This window comes from Nipponia nippon, unplaced genomic scaffold, assembly GCF_047370975.1.
Source record: "Nipponia nippon isolate SJK-2023a ecotype South Korea unplaced genomic scaffold, ASM4737097v1 scaffold_2, whole genome shotgun sequence".
Lineage (NCBI taxonomy): Eukaryota > Metazoa > Chordata > Aves > Pelecaniformes > Threskiornithidae > Nipponia > Nipponia nippon.
The window spans coordinates 50,855,219-50,877,739 of NW_028262336.1; the positions used below are offsets into that span (position 1 = coordinate 50,855,219).

The 22,521-nt window shown below is 42.7% G+C and overlaps 1 protein-coding gene across 6 annotated transcripts in view; it reads left to right on the forward strand.

Moving 5' to 3' along the window:
• Nucleotides 1-22,521, forward strand: part of ARHGAP6 (Rho GTPase activating protein 6) — a 334,845-nt gene that overhangs the window by 220,703 nt on the left and 91,621 nt on the right. The window contains exons 1-2 of one of the 6 annotated variants that reach the window (XM_087758603.1): nucleotides 6,418-6,536; nucleotides 8,409-8,502. The exons of 4 other annotated variants lie outside the window; for them this stretch is intronic. The gene's annotated coding sequence lies outside the window, so the exon portion shown is untranslated. Of the gene's footprint in view, nucleotides 1-6,417; nucleotides 6,537-8,408; nucleotides 8,503-10,134; nucleotides 10,154-22,521 lie in introns of those variants that run through there. One more of the 6 variants, XM_087758605.1, reaches the window with a different exon arrangement.

Sequence of the window (22,521 nt, forward strand, 5' to 3'; positions counted from 1 at the left end):
ATAGTGATGGTGCTGCTTCACCTTCCTTTCTCCTTTCATGTTTAACAAATGGTAATCATACTAGAACATCTCAGGATTGCTTGTCAGTCGATCATTTCTAATTGCCCACGTTGCTCACCTGGATATCTTCTGCATTGGTCAAATTCTGCTTTCAGATGACCAGGTAAGTGTCTCAATCACTGAGTGATGTTCTGATAGCTAAGTTTTGTAAAAGATAGTGAGAGATTTTCCTTCTCTGTTTTTAAGCTGTATTTTCCTTTTAGTGAAACGCATTGTGAATCAAACCTAATTCAGAAATGTCTCTAAGACCGTTCCTTCTCCTTCTCTTCCAAGCTGTTTACCACCAGATTCAAGCTTTGTAACTCAGCTGTGCCTGATCTTTTGTCTTTTCCAAGGCTTGTTATGGAGTTTTCTGTTGCATGACCAGCAGTGTTTCCATCACAGTAACAAAGTGCAGGCGCTTCCCCATGGGTAAATACCTACTGATTTGGTGGGGGACACCAACATCTTGGTCATGGGAGGGGAACATGCCTAGCTGTAGGATGAGATGGATGCTGAGGCAGCCCTTACTTTGTGACCCAGTGGTCACTAAGTGTACTTACCTGAGCAGATGTGCACCACGGACTTGATGGGGAGGGAGCTGGCACTTTGTCATGTAAGAGGTGTCCTTTCAGCCGTCTGGCTGGGAAGGGGCTGTGTAGCCTCCAGAATACAGAGCAGCAGAAAAAAAGCCCCAAGGGCAAGTAATCCAGATAAATGTTTGAGCAGGCTGGGTCCAAGCTGTTGCAGCCTGAGCTTCCCTGCTCTTATGTGCAGTGTTACAAGCATGGGCAGATCCATACACAGATGTCATGGTATAATGGAAGCTATAGTCAGCCTTCTGTCTTCTCACAGTACCAAACTAAATTTGACTGGGGAAATTTTCTGTTGATTAAGACTGATATTTTGGGAACTGATATTATAGTTACATCCTAACCGTAGCTTGGAGGGGGATTCCTTCCTCTAAAGAGAGAGAATTGGCTTCTTTCACCATTACTGTTCTTTAGTTCTTCAATAAATATTCAAGATCTTGCAGTTTCCTCCATTATAATGTTGATTTTATTATTAAAACGTGATTATAATGCACTTTGTTGAAGTACAGGTTTTCATTTTATTGTTTTTTTTTTTAATTCTGAACATTCCTGATAAACATTTCTATATTCTAATGGTGGTTGATATCTGCAAGAGGATGTCTGTCAGACTTCATATGTGTGCTACTCTGCTTGCAACTACAAAAATGCTTTCTTTGGATTGAAATTATATTCTTTACTATAAAAATTTTAAAGCTGGTAAGGGGTGGGGTTTTCTTGTTTTCGGTTTTTTTGTTGTTGTTGTTTTGTTTTTTGTTTTTTTTACAAGCTGTCTCTGAAGGAGATGGAGTAGAAGCTATTTGTGCAATTACAATGCATCACCTTAAGGAACAGCTCCTCATATAAATGGAGAGAATGAAAATCTCTTTCTCAAGAAATTTACTTTCTTTGCTTTCTCAGTACCATCACAGGTGGTCATATGGGAAAATCCCTTCTAGCTTAAGCTTTCTTACGTTTCCTTGCCTTATCCTGAAGCTGTTTGCTCCTCTTTAATGCTGTAAAACTTTTTATTTAGAATCTTAAAACAAACAAAAAACCCAATAAAAAACCAAAAACCAAACAAAAACCCAAAAAAGAATAACCTAAAGGCTTGTGCTATAGTGTATGACTCATCATGCTTTTTTTGGGAGGAGGAACTTGCCCTATCCTGGTGCGTATTCAGAAGTAGCCAAGCTACTAGGCTCAGACATTTGAGGTTTTTTTTTTTCCTCCTTCTGTCAGGCCGTACTCACTCAAGCTTCCTGTCTCAGGAAATGGGTATGAACTTCTTTCTCTCTCCCTTAGTCCCTGTTTTCTTTCATCCAAAGGGAGCTGAGTTTCTAGTAGGCAGCTCCAGGAGTGGGATATGTGGGATAAGAAGTCCTTTTTGGTTTGTAGCTAAAGCAGAACTCAGAAGAAAATGTTATCAAATATTTGCTTGTTCTAAAGAACAGGTTCACTTTATTATTTACAGGCAGACTGAGATAATGTCTTGCAAATTAAAAATCTGAAGTTATAAAATACATTAAAGAGAAGTATTTTAAAATCTATCTCTGTAGCCAAGTTAGATAGTTCCTCTTCCACATTTTATAATTTCTGTTTCTAAAGTGTCACCTTGTTTATATGTGGGTAAAACTTGGCTTGAACATATGTCCCTGTACAATAACTTTTAGCAAAATATTGTAATATTTGATGAAGCAGAGCTACTTGTACATTATCATTATTCTAAAACAAAAAAATTCAGGTTAAATAGGTGTGGTACTGAAAGTGAGATAAGCTTGCAACAGAAAATACTATTGGAGCAGCAAAAAAGGGTGATAAAACTCATAGTGTAACATGGAACATAAAGCTGTAGATAATAGAGGAAGTATTTAAGGGAATATTAAGAAGCCTCTTGCTCGATGGCTGCTCCTGTCACCTGGCTATCATATTTAAAATTCTATATTTGAAGAGGTTTGTATAATCTGGACATTTTTGTATAGGGATAATAAAAAAAAGTTAAAATAGCAGTGATACTAGCTATGTGTCACTTTTTTTGAATGTGCTGTTGTCCCAGATGCATTCATTGCTGTCTAGGCATGAGCTAGAGGTATAAACCACTGCAAGAATTGTCACTCAGGGCAGCTTAAGTAACACTGAAATGCTCACATCGTATACAATATACCACTCTTGAGGTGGAGCCTTAATAATCAGCAGAAGGTGCTGAACACTGAGCAAAGACCTTTCCCATTTCGTATGGCTGTGGCAAGGAGAACACATCTTCCTGTAGTCCTTGGTTTTAGGAAAATTATGATGAACTGCCTCTGTCTATGTAGCATGCATAATTTGCAATTTGTGGTTATGCCTCTTGTGAGGATACAGCGCACGTAAGCTTCTCCCAGAGCAGAAACTTGAATATATGTGCAAGTAGTGGATGAGCAGCACTCTGAAAATGATTTCTCCCAAACACGTGCAAGATGAGTCACAGACAAATGAAGATGGAAGGTGAATACAAAGGCAGAAGGGATCCAGGTGATATCAGCCCATATGTCATTCTAGCACAAAAGGTGCATGTTTGCCCATTCTGCTGGAGCAGTTTAGTGTCTGCCTACAGCTGTATGACCTGTGCTTTGTGGATGTCATAGACAACACACCATAATGCGTTGTGTGAATGCTTCCATTTCTCTTTTAATGTAGATCAATGAGGTGGCTTGAATCAACTGAAGAACAAAGCATAGATGTTAAATAACAGCTAGCTCAACTAAGATTTGCCAGCTGTAAAGTGGTAATGAAGTTCTGGGGTCACTAACTTCTCAGTCCAATCCACCCACATCTGTGAAATCATGCCTACATATGGCTTCATAACAGCATGGATATTTTTCATATTTAGGATGAAGAACCCTGGCGAGATTCCCGACTGATCTTAGCTGGTGAATTGATGGGATGGAATTACTTGCTTTGCTTATAGTTAAGCACACTGTAGTTAACGAGGCCCAACTCTGTTGCACCTTTTTTGGCTGTAAATCTCACAGTTCTGGTTTGGGAACCTTGGTGCAAATTACAGCAGCCCATGTTTATAGCTCTGGAGTTCTTTGTTTCGGCTCTAAGTCTGACATTCAAAATGATGCAGGGTGGCCTCAAGCTGCTGGCTGCCATGTGTTTCTTCATTCTGTGCAGAAGACCTACAGATGCTAAATGGTAGTAAAAAGCAAACAGTATCTTGCACTTCATTCAGGAGCGTTCATTAGCATAGCAGCCCGAGTCCTTGTCATGCAAGCACATGAGTCTGGATAAATTGTGGGATACCATAGAAATAAGAGGTGTGGTAAAAGAAAGGCAGTATCAGTAGATGTGTGGAAGGAAGAGTGAGCACAGGAAAACAAAGCTGCTTAGAGTATCTAAGATGCAAAAAAAGAGAAACCAGAACAAAAACAAGGGTGTGGGAACAGTCCAACAATCTTTTAAGTGCAGCAAAAAAAATGTCAGCCGGTTTGAGATTTCTGATAGGGAGATCGGCCACCAATGCCTGCTTTCAGCTATTGCTCCTCGTGGGCAGAGCTGGGACCAAGTAAGGACATCCCTCAGCAGTCCTCACCTAAGCGCAGGGAGTGATTGCTGTTCACTTGGGGAACAGATCGGTTCAATGCTTGCGGTTCAAACTGGTGGTTGTGTGTCACTGCTCCCAGGAGTCAAGTGACCTTGTTTATGCTGTGTAGCTGAGCCACTATGCAGCTGTTTCCACTGTAAACTCTCATAGAAAGCTGTTTCAGGGTATGCTTGTGCATATTACTTTGCAATTAATTTTGTAAGGACTCACACGCTAACCCCTTCTCCCGTAGTTGCCCAAGTGCTTTCTGCTGGTGTAGGCAGAACAAGTACATTGTATGTTTTCAGTTCATTTTTGCCCTGTCAGAGAAACAAGTGGGTTGGTAGAAAGGAACAAAGGTGATGCTTATGGCACTGAAGAAACGAACTGCAAGGTGAAGTGGCTGGGTAGCTCGGGTTCTTCTAGAGGAACCAAAAAGAATTTTATGTGGAACCATCAATCCCCCAGTTTACAAGACACTTCACAGGAAACTTATGATAAAACTACTGTGATGGGAAAAGGTAAGTATATCCAAGTCTGAAATTGTTTTGGAAGAGTAGAATTTGTATGTATTCCTGAATACAATCTGTGCAATACTACGATGCTCTCTTTTCTAGACAGCAGTTAAAAATAATCATCCCATTAGGTATGAGAACAGATTTGTTTGCGTTAATAGTTTCTAAAACCAAAAACATTTAGGCATGAAAATATTTTAAGCATCAAATTCTCGTTGGAAATAGAATGGAGCTGCTGGGGATTGAGGGAGGTAAGAAGGTAGGAAGGACCTCTTTTACTGCGCAAACGTCCTGCCCTGGGTGGTGTCCTTGAACATGTAAGAGCTTCCCAGGGATCTTTGCTTATCATTAATATGGGCACGCTGCACAAAGTAATATATTTTCACTTTCTCATGAGATTTTCTTCAGTAGTGTGTGATTTGTCCTGTTTCTGACAGAGCTTTCTCAAGGACTCTCTCTGTGCCAGTGGTTTCTAGCCTCTTTTTTTTTTTTTTTTTTTTTTTTGGTTTGTTCTGTTCAAATGTGTCCAGTGGAGGAGAATTTCAGCCAGTTGAGAGAAGGCTTGTTCTCCGTAGTGACAGAGCAGGGATCCCGTAGGAAGGAATGAGAAGCCATGGTTGTGGAGAGGGGTTGTCTCTCTAGGTGCTGAGTGGGAGACGTGTCTTGACTTTGCCTTTCCTGACCTAGAGATGTTGCAACATGTGTGTTATGAGATGATGTCCCCATTGCATGTGCCTTTCCCATGAGGGAAGGAATGAGAGAGGGAGTGACATTGGACAGATGTGTAGGCATTTTGCTTAATGCGGGAAGATGTACTGATGAAATAAGCTGCATGGGGTAGCGTTCTCTATAATGCAGAGAAAGAAGGGAAAAAGGAAGAGGAAAAAAAAAAGAGGTAGAGGCAAGGGGAAAAAAAAAAAGAATTTTAAGGATTTCAGATAATTGTCTCTACAGAAGCGTACCTTGGAGCAAAATCCCTGCAAAGGATTTGTCAGCTCCCTGGAGAGCCTCTATCTTTTTAAACAATGCGAAAAAGCCAGAAACTGTGTCCTTTGGCTGGGGGAGGACTGCGTTGTATGCGAGTGTTTTGGAGAAGTTCTGTATCTTGGAGGAAGAGGAACCGGAGTGTGGTTTGACAGTTGCTACAGCAACTAACGTTTTTTTAATGGAAGGCGAGGATAAGTGATGGTATAAAGTCTTGTGTAACTAATGTACCTTCCCCCGCTTCCTGCCAATTTTCCAGTATATTAAAACAATAAGTAATTTATGAGTTCAGCTGAGAAATGGCTCTTCGTTTGCCCAGCTCAGCCGCATTTGCCAGACTGCGTGATCTTTATGGAGACACCAGAGAAGAAACTATTTACACACCGGAAAGCAAGGATTCAAGCATCTCTGAAAAGTATACTTTGCAAGGGAATAAAGCATTCCTTGTTCTGCCTGAAGAAATTTTGTTAGATGTGGATGTCACTGGGCTAAGCCTCCTTTATCTCATAGCTTCCTTTCTTCTCATCCTCTCCCTTCCCCTCACCATCATTATTTTTTGCAAAGTTATTTAAACTCCCTTTCGTTACCATGGAATTATTTTTTTAATGTAGGAATGATGATGCAAATGAAAGATGATGAAGACTCGTGGCAGGAGGGGAATTCTGCTGGCCCAACCTGCAGCAGTGTTGCAGAACCAGCCCTGGCATAGATGTGCTCCAGCAACTACTCTCTAGGGAGAGAATTTAACGCTCGTAATTTTTTTAGGACCCAGCTGGCTGCTAACACCTGGGAGGAATGATACCAGAGCAGAAACAACACATCACGTCCCAGAGTATACAGACACTGACTTTAAGATACGAAAAGGTATCTTCACATGAGCTTTCATTTGCCAATTTAAGGTTACATATTTAAATTTAATGATGATTTTGGTTTTACTAGTGAAATTTGGGGGCATTTTACAGCTGAATTTCAGGGGAAGACAGTTTGGCTAATACTCTGGTTTTTGAAATCTTGCTGGAAGTCTTAGGCTGGAATGGGTCACTTATATAGCACTTTGCCTCCCCCTTGGGTTCTCTATGTAAGATCAGAATTAATTAATTAAAAGTAGAGTTAAGGTTAGTGATTTGAATTAAAGAGTAAGTATTAAACCATTAAACATCTTTATAAAATGAAACATAAATGTGAACAATTGTGGAATCTTAAATACAAGGTTATGCAAGTTTTACACCAGTGTTAAAGCCCTGTTTGCATGAACCAAGCATGTTTACCTAGCTCTTTGGAAGTAAGATTTATGTTACAGATGTCCTTGCTAATATTGCGAGCATTAACAACTCATAACCAGAGCTCACAGGTTTGTAGGTTTGAATCCCGTGTTTCATTTTGCAGTTTAAAAAATAAAGAAGTTACCTTTGATACAATTCATGACAATTTTATACTGTGCACTTACTGAAAATTATGACTGAACTAAGAGGAGGTTTTCAAGTGAATGGCACTGAGGTATTTAACTGGAATAAGTTCACTGCTCTTGAGTTGCTGAGAAGCAGTGCATGAAGCATGCACATTTTTTTGCACGGTTGAGAAAGTAATAAACATTTGCTACCAATTTTATGCATTTTTAAACTTAGTAGAGGACTAGTTACTACCTTCTTGCCATTCAGTAAGCCATTTTGTGGATTTATGTGAGATGAGAGAGATAACCGAAATATTTGAAGTGAAGGGAGGACTGGCAGAAAGCTCTCTTTAGATACTTGTGTGCTAGTGACCATTTTTTACCCCAATTTGCAGCGAAATTTGCAGCGTTTGAAATGTGTGACATGAACGTCTTTCTCCCCATAGCATGCTGTCCAATCTTCTCTTCCTCCTACAATGCTCCCCTCCTGCATCCTTCCCTAGATGTTGAGACAGCTCATCGTTTTTCTTTGTCTAACTCATTCACTTGCCCTGTGACCCAACCCCATCTCCAAATCTCTTTTAGGCTCGCTCCTTCAGGCTTCCTCAGGGTCATCCTGCTGCAATATTCTCCTTTACATCTCGCCATCTTTCCCTTAGTGATACAAACCTGCTTTTATCTCTCTTATCTTAAGAAGCGTGTTGCAGTCTTGATTATCTGTGTTATTCCAACTGCAGCCCATGTCCCTTCTTGTTTTCATGTCAAATTCATTGATTCAGCTTCCCAGACTTACTTTTCTTCGGTTCTGTCTGGACTTCTTCCAGGCTGGCTCTCATCTCTTCCACTGCATCTGGCTGCCCTCAGCCAGCATCCCATGACTGCCAACTAGCACTGCGTTAGTAGAGGGACAGCAGCAGAACTTCTTGTACTGGATCGATGTGCATTGTTGCTGCTCTTTAAGTCACACAAAATGGAAATCATTCTGCACCACTGAATTGTTAGTGTGTAGGTGAAAGGAAGATACTTGATTTCCTAGGGAACAGATAAGGGTACCTGTGACATGAAGAACTACATGTAACAGAAGATACCAACATTTTTATGCTTATATTGTTTTGAAATATGAGATAATGTGATGGTCAGTGAGTGATTACGTATACAGTATGCAAACTTCCCATACCTTTGAAGGTTTGGTATCTCCCCTCAGCTGTATTTAACTGTTTCAGATAACTGTCCCGCTTCATACTGTGGATTATGCTCTGACATGGGAGAGCATGCAGGTATTTATTTGATTTTTTTTTTTTTTTTTCCCCCCCTGAAACTGGATATGCTGTTGCTTTTTGATACAGTTCTTGGGCTTCTGATTCATGGGCGCTTGGCTGGTGTAGGCATGCAGCACACATTTGTAAATGGTCTGAAGAACTAAACTTTGAGATTTACTGGGTGAGTATTACAGTGTCTCATTTAGCCAACCACTTTAGACTTTTCTTCAGATAAACTCAAGTTTCTCACCTAAAGAAATGCTGGTATAATTTGAAAGCAAAAGGAAGTTACTTGCAGGTTGTCAGACTAATTCATCATCACTGGCATCAGTAAAAATGGAAGGTTGAGATAAAAATATACAAGGATATTCAGATAGGTCTTATCCAGGTTAATTTAGTGACCTAAGCTAGTGCTAGTTAAAAACCTTTTGGGCACAGATATTACACATGTGTTTTGTCTTAGGAAACATAAAGGAAAAGCACTGTTTTCTCTCTCTCTCTCCCACCCCCCCACCCCCCACCCATCAGACAAGAAGTTATTCGCAGTTGTCTTGAAAGTGAATTCCTGCTAAATAGCTAGAAATAGCTACTATGAAGTATTTTCAAAGTAGCAGTAAAGCAAAGATTTTTCTGCCTTCATACTGATGGAATTATAGACCAAAGGAGTTGAACTGAAGCTCAGTTTATGCGATTGTTGATAATATTTTATTGTGAAAAAGCAGCACTCCTGTCTTCAGCATTATTGAAAGCAGAAAACTGTCATTTGGGAAATGGAACAGAATAGGTTATGGACCATGTTTTCCAGCAAATGGTTCACTGTGGTTCTTCAATGAAAGCAGGTGCTCAGCTCTAATGATAGGAGGCTGCATGTACAAAATTGTCCATAAACATTAAATTTAGTGGGCAAAATTCTGCCTTTGAAAGGGAAGCTGTGCTGGCTGGGTCTCAGCTCATAATTATGATGGGATAGCTTTTTTTCTCCGATGTTTTGAAACGTGTGTTCGCACTTGTCTGTCTGTAAGGTAGGTGCACGAGGTCACCTGAGGCACCACTGCGTTTTATAAAGTAGAAGAAAAATCTGATTTAGTTTGTACTGATTTTACTCAGTTAACAAGTTCATGTGATTGCCCTGGAGAATTGTATAAAACCGTAGGCGTGCCTGGGTTTCCGTGCTGTAGTTTAGTGTTAATGCATCCCTAAATGCACAGATTGAAATTGAAGGGTAAAAACATTGTTATATTTAAAACAAACCAGAAGAACACCCAAAAAAAGCAAAAGCAGTGAGAGTATGCGCAGGCTGTAGGACCCAGCTCCATAGCAGTGAACGTAACAGCATCAACTGGGAGAGACGTCTCCTGGCTGGCTCCGTGCAGGCTACCCTGTCCAAGGCTGAGCCTAACATCAAAGCGAGATGCTAAACCCTCAGCAGGCAGGAGAGGGAGGGAGCTGAGCAAGCGGTCAGGGAGGCAATGCTCAAGGTGTCAGTGCAAATGCTGACAGGCTGGGAAGGCTCAGAGAGACGCGGAGGGGGTGCTCTGCAGACCGCCACGGACGACGGCTTCTCCCAGGCGGACGCTGGTGAGTACAGCCCTTTCCTAACCAGCTCCCTTACCTAAGGAGCGAGGCTTCCTGCAGTGGGCTCCTTATCTTGTGGCTAGCGGAGAGGTCGCGCCGTGAGGCTGTGGCGAGGAGGATGTGCCTTCCCCGAGGACTCCCTTGAGCATCCCTTGATCACATCCCCTGAAGAAACACCCCCTTGGCAGCGTCGGGGGTCACGGTGTGGCTACCCTCCTGCACGGGGGCTCCAGACAGAGACGCCCGGGGAGTGCCTGGTACGTGGGAATGCAGCGTGGGATGCCGGAGCACGCCGCTGTATCACTGGAGCCTCTGGAGAAAGCTCTTACGTAGTGTGTGAAACCTGGCGAGTCAATGAGTAAGCTGTAGCCTTACGTAAGAGTGTAGTTAAAGAGTTAGCTGTCGATAAGGGGTGACTGAGATATGTTGACTTTTGCTATCGAATAATTGATGCTCTGCTAAAAGGAGCTGGTTTTGAATTTGTTGAATCAGCTGTGTTCTTAGCCTGAGAGTGAAACTTTTGACAGCTCCAGCCCTATTTGGACCAGTTGCAGTATGTCTTGTTATCCAGGACCCGGTCCAGTATGTGGAGAGTTATGGAGTGTTATCTCTGTTGCCTAATGTCTGCATATGATAACTTTTGGTGATGTGAGACCGCCAAAAAAAGATGGAAAGAAGTTCTGGTAGCTTTCTAAGAAAAGCACTCAGCTCTTTACAGGAAGAAGCTCTCTTTGTTATATGTGTTAAATGCGAGTCCAACCTTGCGGTACAAAGGGCTGCAATATTTCTTAACCCAAAGACATTTGGAGAGTTTTCAGTGAGGCCTGGCCTTTGTTTCTAAGTATTTATATGATCTACCTTGCCAGAAATATTGATAGTTACGTGCAGTTTTACAAGGAGGTGTAGTTAGCATTTAATGTAACAACAGCACTTGTGCGGGGGCTGTTACTTCTTTACAGCAGTGCTTATTTACATTCACAGGTCTGACGAGTCTTTCGTGCTGTTTTGCCTTTCTGCCGTTTCCCATGCGTCGCGGCTGAGCAGTGGGTTTCTCGCTGCCACCTTGCCTGTGCTGCGGTGGCGAGATGCCTCCAGAGGGACTGTGCGCGCGTGAAGTCTCAGGGTGAAAGAATTTCCATAGCTCTCGCTGCTGTGTGTGCTGCCTAGGTAGTTATGTGTCTGTCCATCTATTTATGAATATATAACATCTCTGTTAGGAGAAGCTGGTGTTTACGCTCACTAGCTGAGAATTCTATTAGCAAAACCAGATAGACCAAAATAAGGAGAACAACATCAACAACTGTACTTTTAAAGCTCACTGATGAACAAACTCAGCTTCTGCCACCTGAATTTGAAAGTGCAAACCTCCTAACACAAGTTATGGAAAAATAGCAGCCATTTTTTCATCCATTCCTAGATGTGTTTGCCGTGGAGCATCTGCATTAGCAAAGCCAAATTCTGGTGTATTGTCAAAATATTAATTTTTTCAAAAACAATCACTGTTACTTTATCACACTGTTGTGAACTCATGTGATTGATTTGGGTGGTAACTTCTTCAGAGGTGAAAATCAAGCTGGGCTGTAACAGAGTGTAGTGACTCTCAGCTTTTGAGGGCTTCTGTACTGCCTGGACGTTGCTTTTCTGCAGAAGCAAGGGAGGCTGCCGAAAAAGCTTTGCTACTTCCAATGAGATTCCTCTTCTCAGAGGTGTGGATCAAAGCTAATTCAAGGCTGCCCCCTTTCTGAAGCAGGAAAGGTGCGTTGTTGAGAGTGTAGCTTCCTTTAGCAAGCAGTTGTCCTCCTAGGCTGGAGGGAGGAAAGCTGGGAGGTACAACGATCAAAGGCTTGCCCTCTCGTCCCAGCACATACAATACAGAGCACCTCCACCTGGAAATGAAAGCAATTTGGGGGACATTGTACCAAGGTGCCTGGGTCTGTGTAGTTGTCGTTGTTTTTTTCCAAAGAGTAACAGCGTATCCTTCATGGTGATGGCCATCCCGCCTAACTTCTTTGGCTTACCTTTAGACCAAATTAAACCGTACCATTTGTTGACGGTTAAACTCTGCTAATGGGTATGTTATATAGGAGATGAATTTAGAACAGGAGCTGGAGATTTTTTTTCTGGTAGTTAAGTCTGCAGGAGCTTTCACAGACTAAGATTTTACAGCTAGGTAATAATCCCATGCAGTTTCCTTGCTGTTACAAAAGAGCTGCTTGGCAGCGGAGTGGCCTGTCTGTTCAGACCGGACCTCAGAAACGGGTAGGCAAGTTGTGGTTGGAAATAGAAGATGGCTGTGGCAGGTTGGAGAAAGCTAAACTGAAAAGCTGTCAGTTAATGGGATTATGAAGAAAATCTTGATCTGCTATGCACGTTGTCAATCTAGAGGCTGATTAATGTGGTCTCATCATAGTTTAAGACTTTGGTCACTTGTGGATCACCCACCTTGGGCTGTAGATGTGCTCACAGGGAGGTAACAACAGGAGCTGTTTACCCATAGAGATACAGTGCTGCGATGCCTGTATCTGTTATCTTTCAGGATCTATTAACCAGATTATCAAGTTCGCAAAATGCTAACAACTCTGGCATGTTGGCTGAGGTGGTGCCATGAGAAATGGATTTCCTCGGCTCTGACAGCCTGCATGCGCGGGAAGGTGGACGGCTTGGGAGGGGAATGCTTGGCGCGCCCCGGCTGGTCTCCACTCTTCCTCTGGGTGCTTGCAAGATACTCTAGTGCAAAATAAATTTTAAGCACCACCATCACAGCGTTGCCTCAGACCTGCTTTGTGTCCCAAGGTTTACTTTTCCAATTTAGTATGCTATTCCTTGAAATGTCAGCCAGCTCCGGCATTATCCCGCCTAAGTTGTAAAGTTTTCTCTCTCTCTTCGCTTGGCTCAGGAGGCGGGGAGGTTTTGGGACCATTCCAGGCTTTTCGGCAGCGGCTTTTTCCACTGTCAGGTGGGGTCTGGCACCAAGTCAGCCGCTGCTTCCTGGTTCTCGCCCTTCCCTTGCCGGCAGACGGATGACCTGCCTTAAGGGAGCAACCTTTCTTGGCGAGTGAAATCGGCTACATAAATTAAATGCTGACCATAAGCATTAGCCGCCTACGTATCCATGAACATATTAGTCCCACGTTAGCGCTCCCCGGCGCAGTGTTCATTGATGAGTTAATTAGTATTTGCGCAGCGCTTTGACGATGACAGTGATGTGTACGTTTCTGTTATCATTATAGATTAGCATATTACACCAAGCCAGAAACATTACTGAGATAATTTATCCATATTCTAGTGAGAGAGGTGTGTGTTTATTAGGAGAGCTCAGCGAGGCACAGAATGCATCTGTTATAGTTCAGAAGAGGAAAAATTTGATAACTGAGTGGGAGTCTTAGTAGACACATCTTTCCCTGTGCTGAGGAGGAATGAAGATATTAATTTACCTGTATTCCTCTGTTTGTGGGTTATAATGTCAACTAAGTTTTCCTCCTTCCCCATTTCTTCTCTGGAAGACCCTTCTTTCATTTTATTTTGTGAGTGCTTGACTGCCATCAGTTTTATCTTGCCCGAGTATCCATGGAAGAGGATAAAGGAAGGCACCCTTTAAGCAGCTGGGTCCGTCCTGGGCTGCTCAGGAAAGGAACAAGTGCCTCACCTGTCTCTGCAAAACATGATCAAGGGGAGCTTGATCCGCACCCCTCGGCATTCAGCAGGGCTGGGGGGGATCCACCTAGAGGTGTGAGTTTCGTCTTCCTTCCTCATCCTTGCTCTTCATGTTTCTGATCTCTTCTGCCCACTCCATTTAGTTTTCACCATTAAAATTGATTTTAACTTGGTCTGAGTTCATGCTTTGCATGAGAGAAAATGTGATCTGATAGTAACAGGAGGCATGCTTTTTGATCATGGTATGTGCATATCCATTAACTTAAGGAGACGCTCGCTTGGGCCTAAAATAACACTCCTTGCACAGACATAAAATTAAAAGACTAAGTCATGTGAAATAAGAGCCTGTGTCTGGAAATCTCCATGGCCCTGACCTTACCAATGGTCCTCTTCATAGAGATGTTGCACTTACGTGGACCATCGCTGACTTCTGGGCTGCCCACATGGTTGGGAAAGGTTTGGGAGGGGAGCCTGTACGATGGGAGGAACCAGGCGGGTGGCTGACCTTGCAGTCAACGTCTATTAATTGCCTCTTTGAAAGCAGTATGTTCCAGTTGGACTCTTAGTGTTTGCTGTAACTGTGGGCTGCTCTCTTTCTCAGCTGCAGGGGCGTGATTCGTACCTTAGAAGCCTTCAAAATCATTCCTCTCTTCATTAATCAAGGGCTTAATCAGTTTACAGGGATCTAAGTGGACTTTAAGTCCTAGGTTTTTAAGTTCTGTGGAAATTTTCCACTCTTTAACATACGATAACAGGCAGATTCGCTCAAGTTAATGGCACGGTACTTCTCTTGGGAGATAGTTTTCTGATTGATCTTATTGCAGGTGACGTTATCTATGGACGACTAGTATCTGATGGGATCCTTTTGCTCCTGCTCGGCGAAGAGATGAAGCCTCCCAGGGCGGCTGCATTCCACAAACAGCTCTGAGTTGCTGGGAATCCCTGTGGGGCCCCAAAAAATTCTTGACTCTGTTGTTTTTCAGAGAATGTTTTTCAGTCATTTTGCATGGCTTTGATGGTAGGATAAGAGTGATGGAAAAAAATACCTGAGCCACTTCATGCTGTTCTTTTTCGTCATGTTATGATATTTGAAATGTACCAATTTGGTTGATTTTAGCTGTCAGGAAGAGAAATTTCCCATGGATGCTTTAGACTTGAAAATACTTGTACTTTACTTTGCTGGAATTTTTAGGCAACAATAATAAATAGTCTTTGCATGTGAACTTGTATCAAGAGAAACAGAGATATTAATCCCTTAGGGGAAATCATAACTGTTTTGCTTTCTAGATGAATTTCAATTAATTTCATATGGTCTCACATTGATTTTAATCTTCTTTTTGTAAGCTCTCCTTCTCTGTTTTATTCTTTGCTTTACAACAGTGTCCCTTTGCTTTCCCCAAAGTTTCATCTACCTTTTTCTCTTGTCTCTAGTGGGATATTCAGTACTTTTCACTATCTCAGCCTGCCTTGATTCTGTATCTCAGGAAACTCATCCATCTTCTCTCAGGTTGCAGGTTACTAGTGTGATGCCCCTCCAATCTGCTGGACGCTTCCCCTAATTCTTTTCTTGTCATTCTCTCCCCTCTGTGTTTTTTCTTCTCCAGTCTGTCCCTTTCAGTCTCTTACAGGATTTTTTTTCCGGTTAATGGTCTCCTGCAAGAGCTAGTTGGCTGTAGCTAAAGAAAATAAGGTCTTTTCAGGCATCGCTTATCTCTGCCTTGATTTCTAGCAGTGTCCTATGCCAAATACGTTGTGTATTTACAGAGGTTACCTTTTTCTCCAGGAGTAAGTCGGTAGATGGAGGAAGGAGCTAGGCACGATGCAGGTGATTTTCTTAACTTCCTCAAGTTGTCTGCTCCATGCAAATAAGTTGTGCCTGTGTGCGCTCTTCCTCTATGAAAGGCTGTATAGCAAAGGTGGAGGTGAGGGAATAGGACTTAAATCCAGGTGTGTCATTTTCTATCTGAGAAAGGAATGCGAAGCTAGCAGGTATGTTGCTTGATGGTAAGTTGAGCTCATCTTTTGTTTTTCCTTAGTTATATGTTAGGAAGTGAGGGAGTAATTCTCTGTTAGGAGGGAGCTAGAAAAGTGGGAAGTGCTGCTTTCAAAATTTAAAAATGCTAAACACATGGGGGAGGACTTCTGGAACAAGTGGCATTAGAATAGTGGGCTGCATTTCTATAGAAGTGGACTATTTGTGAAGGAAAAAGATTGCTCTTATTCTCTTAAATTGTGACTTCATGTCTTTTGTCAGGTTAATCATAAAAATGGACCTTTCTGCAATCATAAATGGCAGCTATAAATCATTGCAAGGTGATAACATATGGGCATCTAACTGATAGCTGATTTGCTTTTACAAAATCTCCTTCTTAGGGGGCAGGTTTTCAGAAGCATGGATTCAGAGATACGCATTTCTTGTGTTTGCAAATGGTTAATGTGCCAACATGTTTCCCAGTTGGCTGTGGCACTGAGTTGTCACTTGTGGCCTTGGAAATCTCCTAGTGAGCCAACAGGTAAGGAGATGTACAGATCCCTCAAAATGTTGATATGCAAGATGTCAGTTGCCCTTGAGGTCCACTGGCCTACATGCAGAAGGCTGTTGCCTCAGTTTTTTTCTAGTCTCATTCAAATGAACTAGTTTTTTATCTTCCTTTTTCTGATGCCAGTTCCTGATTCTCATTTCTCTAAAAGTCTCACTTTGGTTCTCAGAAGAAAATGAGGGCAATTAGCCTGATCCTAATTTGCAAATTACCTTTAAGAACAAATTAAGCTGAACATTTTCCACTTGAATTCAGTGTTCTTGCTTCTACTTGTGCTTAAAGGTTAGTAGCTTTTTAATCAGTATTCAAAGTTTTGTCTGTCCAATACTGCTTATTGGTCCCACTCTTTTTTCTTTTTTGCCATACTTTTGCCTTCCTTTTTTAATTGTCTTCCTCCATCTTTGCCTCCTTTTATTTTTCACTGCTTTGCTCAATTTCCTGCACTTCGTGGGACTGAGCTCAGTCGCCATGAAGTCGGCTTTCCCCGGTCACTGCCCCTTGGGGCAGCCCCGTGTGCTCTGTCGCAGCCGAGGGAAGGCTGCACCGTGCTGCTCCGGGGCTGCTCTGCTCCATGAGAGACCAAAAGTGTTGTGCTAGCAGCGCTGCTGCTCATGCAGAACTTGAGCTGGCAACTCAGCATAGCATCGCGCCGGGCCAAGTAGGCGGATGAAGTCAATTTGAGGTAGCTTGACTACCTCCCAATGGCTTGGGCAATGCACAGAGAAAGCCTGAGTAATCTCTTGTGGAAAGGAGATTTTGCTTCCCCCGTTGCTGCTGCATTTTCCCTCGCGTGAACTGTCTCTCCTGTGTTTTGCGTACAGACATTCGTTGCTGTAAGCTGTTCTTTGAGATACAGAGGCAGATACAGGACCAATTCAAGGGGGGCAAGTAGAGGTTTAAACTCTTCTGTTTGTGTCATGTTACGTGATGGGGCAATCCCGCATGGTGGCGTTACAGATGGAGTGCGTGATCCCCAGTGCTGCAATAGCTCCTTTCCAGTTCTCTGCATTTCTTCTCTGTGGGACTTTGAGAAGAGCTGTGTGTAGCTTCCTAGGGCTGGAGTGGACACTAAGGAGTCAGCTAATAATGGGGCTCTGCAAAACGTCAAGTGTAGTGCATAAAGTCCTTTGTTTTTAAACAACAACACTTGCCATACAGTTACTTTGAAATGTTCAATACCATTTACTCTTTCCTAGTGCAAGCATCCATGCAGAAGGACGTTGTCAATATGCAGAAGAAAAATCTCGGTGTGTGGGCAGCATAATGTAAAGGTTGGGTTTTGCTTTGATTAGAAAAGCAAATGATTGGTTGGTTTGGAGTCAACTAAAGCTTTTTTTTTTCCCCCCCCTTCTCTTTCTATGTGGTTATTGTTGTTCTTAAATTTCTTTGTTTTTTAAAAAAGTGATTTGATAATAGAATTCTGACTTTCTGTTGGCTTCAGGAGATGCTGCCTTGACCATTAAGCTAATAAGAGCTGATCCTTAGCAGGTCTAGCATCATGCATAACGGAGATGAGAACAGAAAAAATTATGCCTTGGAGACGGGTTTTGTCAGTGATGCTGAATAGAAGAGGGCCAGAGCCTGATGCTTAGACCTAAAGCCAAGACCTAAAGCCAGGTGGTATAGGCGACTCATGTTGATGCTGCTGACAGCAACGCCTCTGTAGCAGGTTTGTCATGGAGACAGCTAGTTCAGGTGAGCCCTTCTCACTTCTAGGTGGTTTTGTTCCTGTTGAATGAAGCAAAACGAAAGCGTAGAGATCTTTAAGGGACTCAAAGTACAGTCTCTGCAAGTCTCAGTCTCAGGGGACGTCTGCATAGCGCGGCAGAGGCGCGGGTGCCCGGGGCATACCCAGCCCAGGCTTAGCCTGTGCTCGCTGCTGAGACCTGTTTCGGGGATTTCTTAGTGGGCAGTGCTCACCGCTGGTGGCTGAATCCCTGCTTTGCTGTCGCCAGCTCTGCTGCCTTTTCCTGAGAGCTCCGGCAGCGCTTTTGCTGTCAAAGCCAGCTGACAGGCAGCATGGTGCTGGCTTCCCTGAGTCGGTCCAGGAAGGGGATATTTTTTACTGAAAGAATTGAAGCCTCTTTCTTTGTTTTCCTGACTCTTTGGGAAAGTGAATTCTGACAAGTCTGGCGTAAATCCTCCCCCAGCATGCCAGCTCAGTGACAGTCCTCGCTGCATTGGTAGCAAATACCTCTCTCCTACCTTTCCCCTAGGTATGTCTGTTGAGAATGCTGGTACAGCCTGTGATCTGGCACTGTGCCTTTAATAGCGATAACTTTTATGGTATAAGCCTGTCAAATTTAATTTAAGGATATTATAGCTAATAACTCCCTGTGTGAGTGTGCCTTTTTGCAGGAATATAAATGGTTTCGACTCTTTTGTGACACGGAGTGAGTGAAGCCAGTGATTTTAATAAAATATTTTAGTTAAGTTCTCAGTTCTCTCAGAAAAAAAAACTGTATTCTTTCTTATCTCATTAGTAAGGGAAGCAGTAAGATATGGCCTTGTATTCTCAGACCATTTGCAAAAACAAAACTAGAAGCAGCCCATAGAGATTTAATTCTTTATTTTTTTACTAGAAGCATAGGGTACTTTGTGACAGTGTCTGAAGTCAAATTCAGTCACGGTACAAGTTCACGGTGTGTATTAGGTATGTCTCTATTTTAAGTACTTTTTTGCACATTAAAGTTACAAGATAGTCTTTATAACTTGGTATATCATAACTTTTCAAACCACAGTTTGACCGTTTTTTGGGATAGCGTGTTTATTCTGCTTGAGCACTGTGATATTTTCAGTACAAAGTGTAAGACCTCAAGCTCATCTTTTAAATCCCAAGCTCAACAAAAAACATTGTTGTTGTGGGTTTTTTTTGGTTTTGGTTTGTTTTTTTTTTTTTTAAGTATTTTTAGTCTCTGCTAGTTACACACTTGTTTTTTTCCAGTTAGAGTACTCACTGAGAAGGAGGGTTAATGAAGGCAAGCACCACTGACTACAGGAGATGGATTGATTTTTGACAGCAAGTGAAAATGCCTAAAATACTTCAGCTTTTTTTTCTGATTTCGTGGTCTCTTTAAGCCTGAAAGAGAAGGAAAAGAATGAAATTAAAACCAGCCTTACAAAGAGCTCTCCTGCAGTGGTGGTGGGGTTTGTGTTTTGTCTCTTTTCCAGTGGTGATAAGAAAGGAGTTCTGAGATACAGAAAGAATGAGATTTGCGTCTTTTCCCCAAGTAAAAGCATTAGTGAGCTTTATGTATAAAATACGGAGAAAAACAGTGAGCTAAAAATTGTGGAAGCTTGTTGCAGCGTTAGAAGAAGCTGTTAATAATCATCCTGCCTTCTGAATCACATAGTGAGCACATACTATAATGCATGCTTGTTTCTTTTAAACATAAAAGTGCATGTTATTAACTCTATCAGTTGCAAAGGCCATGATGTTAGTATGTTTATATTTCCCTGCAGGATACAAGGTCCTGCAAAGTATAGTCTTCCCTTTGTACAGCATTGCACAATTTGTTAATACACGTTTCTTCCTCTGAAATTCCATGTAACTTCATGAAGCTTTGACAGGACATACTCAAGACTGTGTTGATATCATAGATCTGCAGTAAGAGATCTGATCTGACAGTCATCTGCCTGGTTTAATTACAAATTTGTTTAAAATCTGATCTTATGCTCCAATCTGACAGACGCTAAACTGATAAAAACCAGTTCCAACCTGACAAGAGTGTGACTGCACAGAGAGATGTACTGATTTAACTAACACACTCTGGCCATAATAGCTGAGGGGAGAGGAAATAAAAGAAGCTTTCTTATCATTTCCCTTTGCTTTTTCTTGTTGGTGGACCACCGTGGCTTCAGAGGCATGTCCAGGAGCAGATGGGGAAGCGGGGTCATGGGGTATGTGGGCAGGTAGGGATTCCCCAGCTGCTGGGGCCGCATCGGTTGCCTGGGATTTGCAGGATGCTGAGGCTGCTCGGGCAGGTTTGGTTGTTCACCCACCTGTGGTTGTACAGTTTGAGCTGGCATTGGAGGCTTGGTTGGTGCTGTGCTGCTGGTGAAACTGGATACAGCCTGGGGATTTGCACCAGCTGGTGCTGGAGTGCCATAAACAGTGTGTATTGGAGAGGCGGTAGGCTCTGCATTTGTGGATGTTGATGGATTTCTAGTAATGTTGGTTGATGATGTAGCCAGCTCCCACTGAATTATAGCCATAAGATGGATGCACAGATGGAGAAAGCCACCCACTTGATTGTGTTCTCGCTGTTATTTAACACGTATACTGTGGTGGCACATAGAGGCTCTCAGGAATGGCCCCTGTTATGCTGTCCAGACCATATAATAAAAGCTCTTGGACCAAAGTTTGTCTTTCCCGTGATTTCCTGAGATGCACCATTTCAAACTGCAAAAGAACACTATTATGTTCTCCAAAATGGAGAGGATAATATAATAGAATATCCTCCCTTACCCAAGTGGGAGGATAATATAATAGAAGCATAACGGAAGAAACAGGTGAAATACTTACTCATGTGGGATGTTTAAGGGAGAAGTGTCTGTACACCACAGTACAGTGCCATATCTGTCCATGCAGAGTATTGCCTCATATATTGTCTTCCCTTGTGTTTGACTTCCAGCTATGGAACATGCAAGGAAGAGTTTCTATTGCTTCCTCCTAACTTATGTCCCCATGAGGGTACATGGGTGTTTCACTTTCCAGGTGCCTTGACGCAGCACTTGTAAATGCTTAGCATTTGGGTGTTCTTGTAACAAATGTAAGCGCTAGTGCAGGAGTAATATGCCTCTATATACATATTCATAGGCAGTCAATATCTATGCTAGTCTGTCAGTGATGGAGGTTTTGAGGGCTGTGTATACAGAGAAAAGCAGAAGAAAATTGAAATGTGATACCTGGGGTCTCCTCAGGCTCTGGTACCATTTCAAAGGTGTTAATCCCTTCCAAAGAAGGTATTCCTTCCTCCAAAGAAGAAAAGGAGACAACAATAATCCATAGGTATGTCAGCTTAGCATATTTCCTTGCCGAAGAACAGATGGCAAAGCTAAGTATTGTGTTGATCATGCTGTTACATTCTGAGTCAGTTGTAATACCTGTGATGACACCATTTTCTGGAGGTTTTCAGTATCCTTTGCATTCTCAACAGCATGCAGCAGTACAAGAAGACGAACAATTTGAGTAAAATCATTCCATGAAAAAAATGCTCAAACTTTATGTGACAAAACATACAACCCCATGCAATGCTACAGGCTTGAGGAAGAGTGGCTGGAAAGGTGCCTGGTGGCAGAGGACCTGGGGGTGTTGGTCAACAGCCGGCTGAATATGAGCCAGCAGTGTGCTCAGGTGGCCAAAAAGGCCAACAGCATCCTGGCTTGTATCAGGAACAGTGTGGCCAGCAGGACCAGGGAGGTGATAGTGCCCCTGTACTCGGCACTGGTGAGGCCGCACCTCGAGTACTGTGCTCAGTTTTGGGCCCCTCACTACAAGGAGGACATCAAGGTGCTGGAGTGTGTCCGGAGGAGGGCAGTGAAGCTGGGAAAGGGTCTAGAGCTCAAGTCCCATGAGGAGCAGCTGAGGGAACTGGGGTTGTTTAGCCTGGAGAAGAGGAGGCTGAGGGGAGACCTTATCACTCTCTACAACTACCTGAAAGGAGGTTGTAGCCAGGTGGGGGTCAGTCTCTTCTCCCCAGTAACAAGTGATAGGACAAGAGGAAATGGCCTCAGGTTGTGCCAGGGGAAGTTTAGCTTGGATATTAGGAAAAAATTCTTCACTGAAAGAGTTGTCAAGTATTGAAACAGGCTGCCCAGGGAAGTGGTTGAGTCTCCATCCCTGGAGGTCTTTAAAAGACGCGTAGACGTGGTGCTCGAGGACATGGTTTAGTGGTGGACTTGGCCGTGCTGGGTTAACGGTTGGACTTGATGATCTTAAAGGTCTCTTCCAGCCTAAATGACTCTATAATTCTACACAAAGTTTGATTAATTTATGGCAAATCAAAGATGCGGATCTTAAAACCACAGGGTCTACTAGGATGTCTTTCAGGTAAGCCAAGAGTCTGGAAGCCCTGAAGTTTCTGGTCTAGAGTTGTCTACATGGAGACACTGGCCCAGAGTCACAAATTTTGAGAAGTCCTGAATTTGCTATGTGAAACTAAGGCAGACGGGGGCATTCTGGTAAACATTCTTTCCGTCTCTTTCCCCAACCCAGGACCTCCTGCTGTAACACATTTTGAAAGTTTTGCTGTGGACCTGATGTGAAATGAAACTAAAGTTTAAAACCATTACCAGTTCATGAGAATGAAAACCTCTGTGTTTCCAGTTCTGTTCCGACTTTGCTGCTGCAGTTTGCAAGGCTAAAACTTAAAGCCATCTGGTCTTAGAGGAATGGGAAATATTTTTGTACTAGCTAAAACACTGAAGCA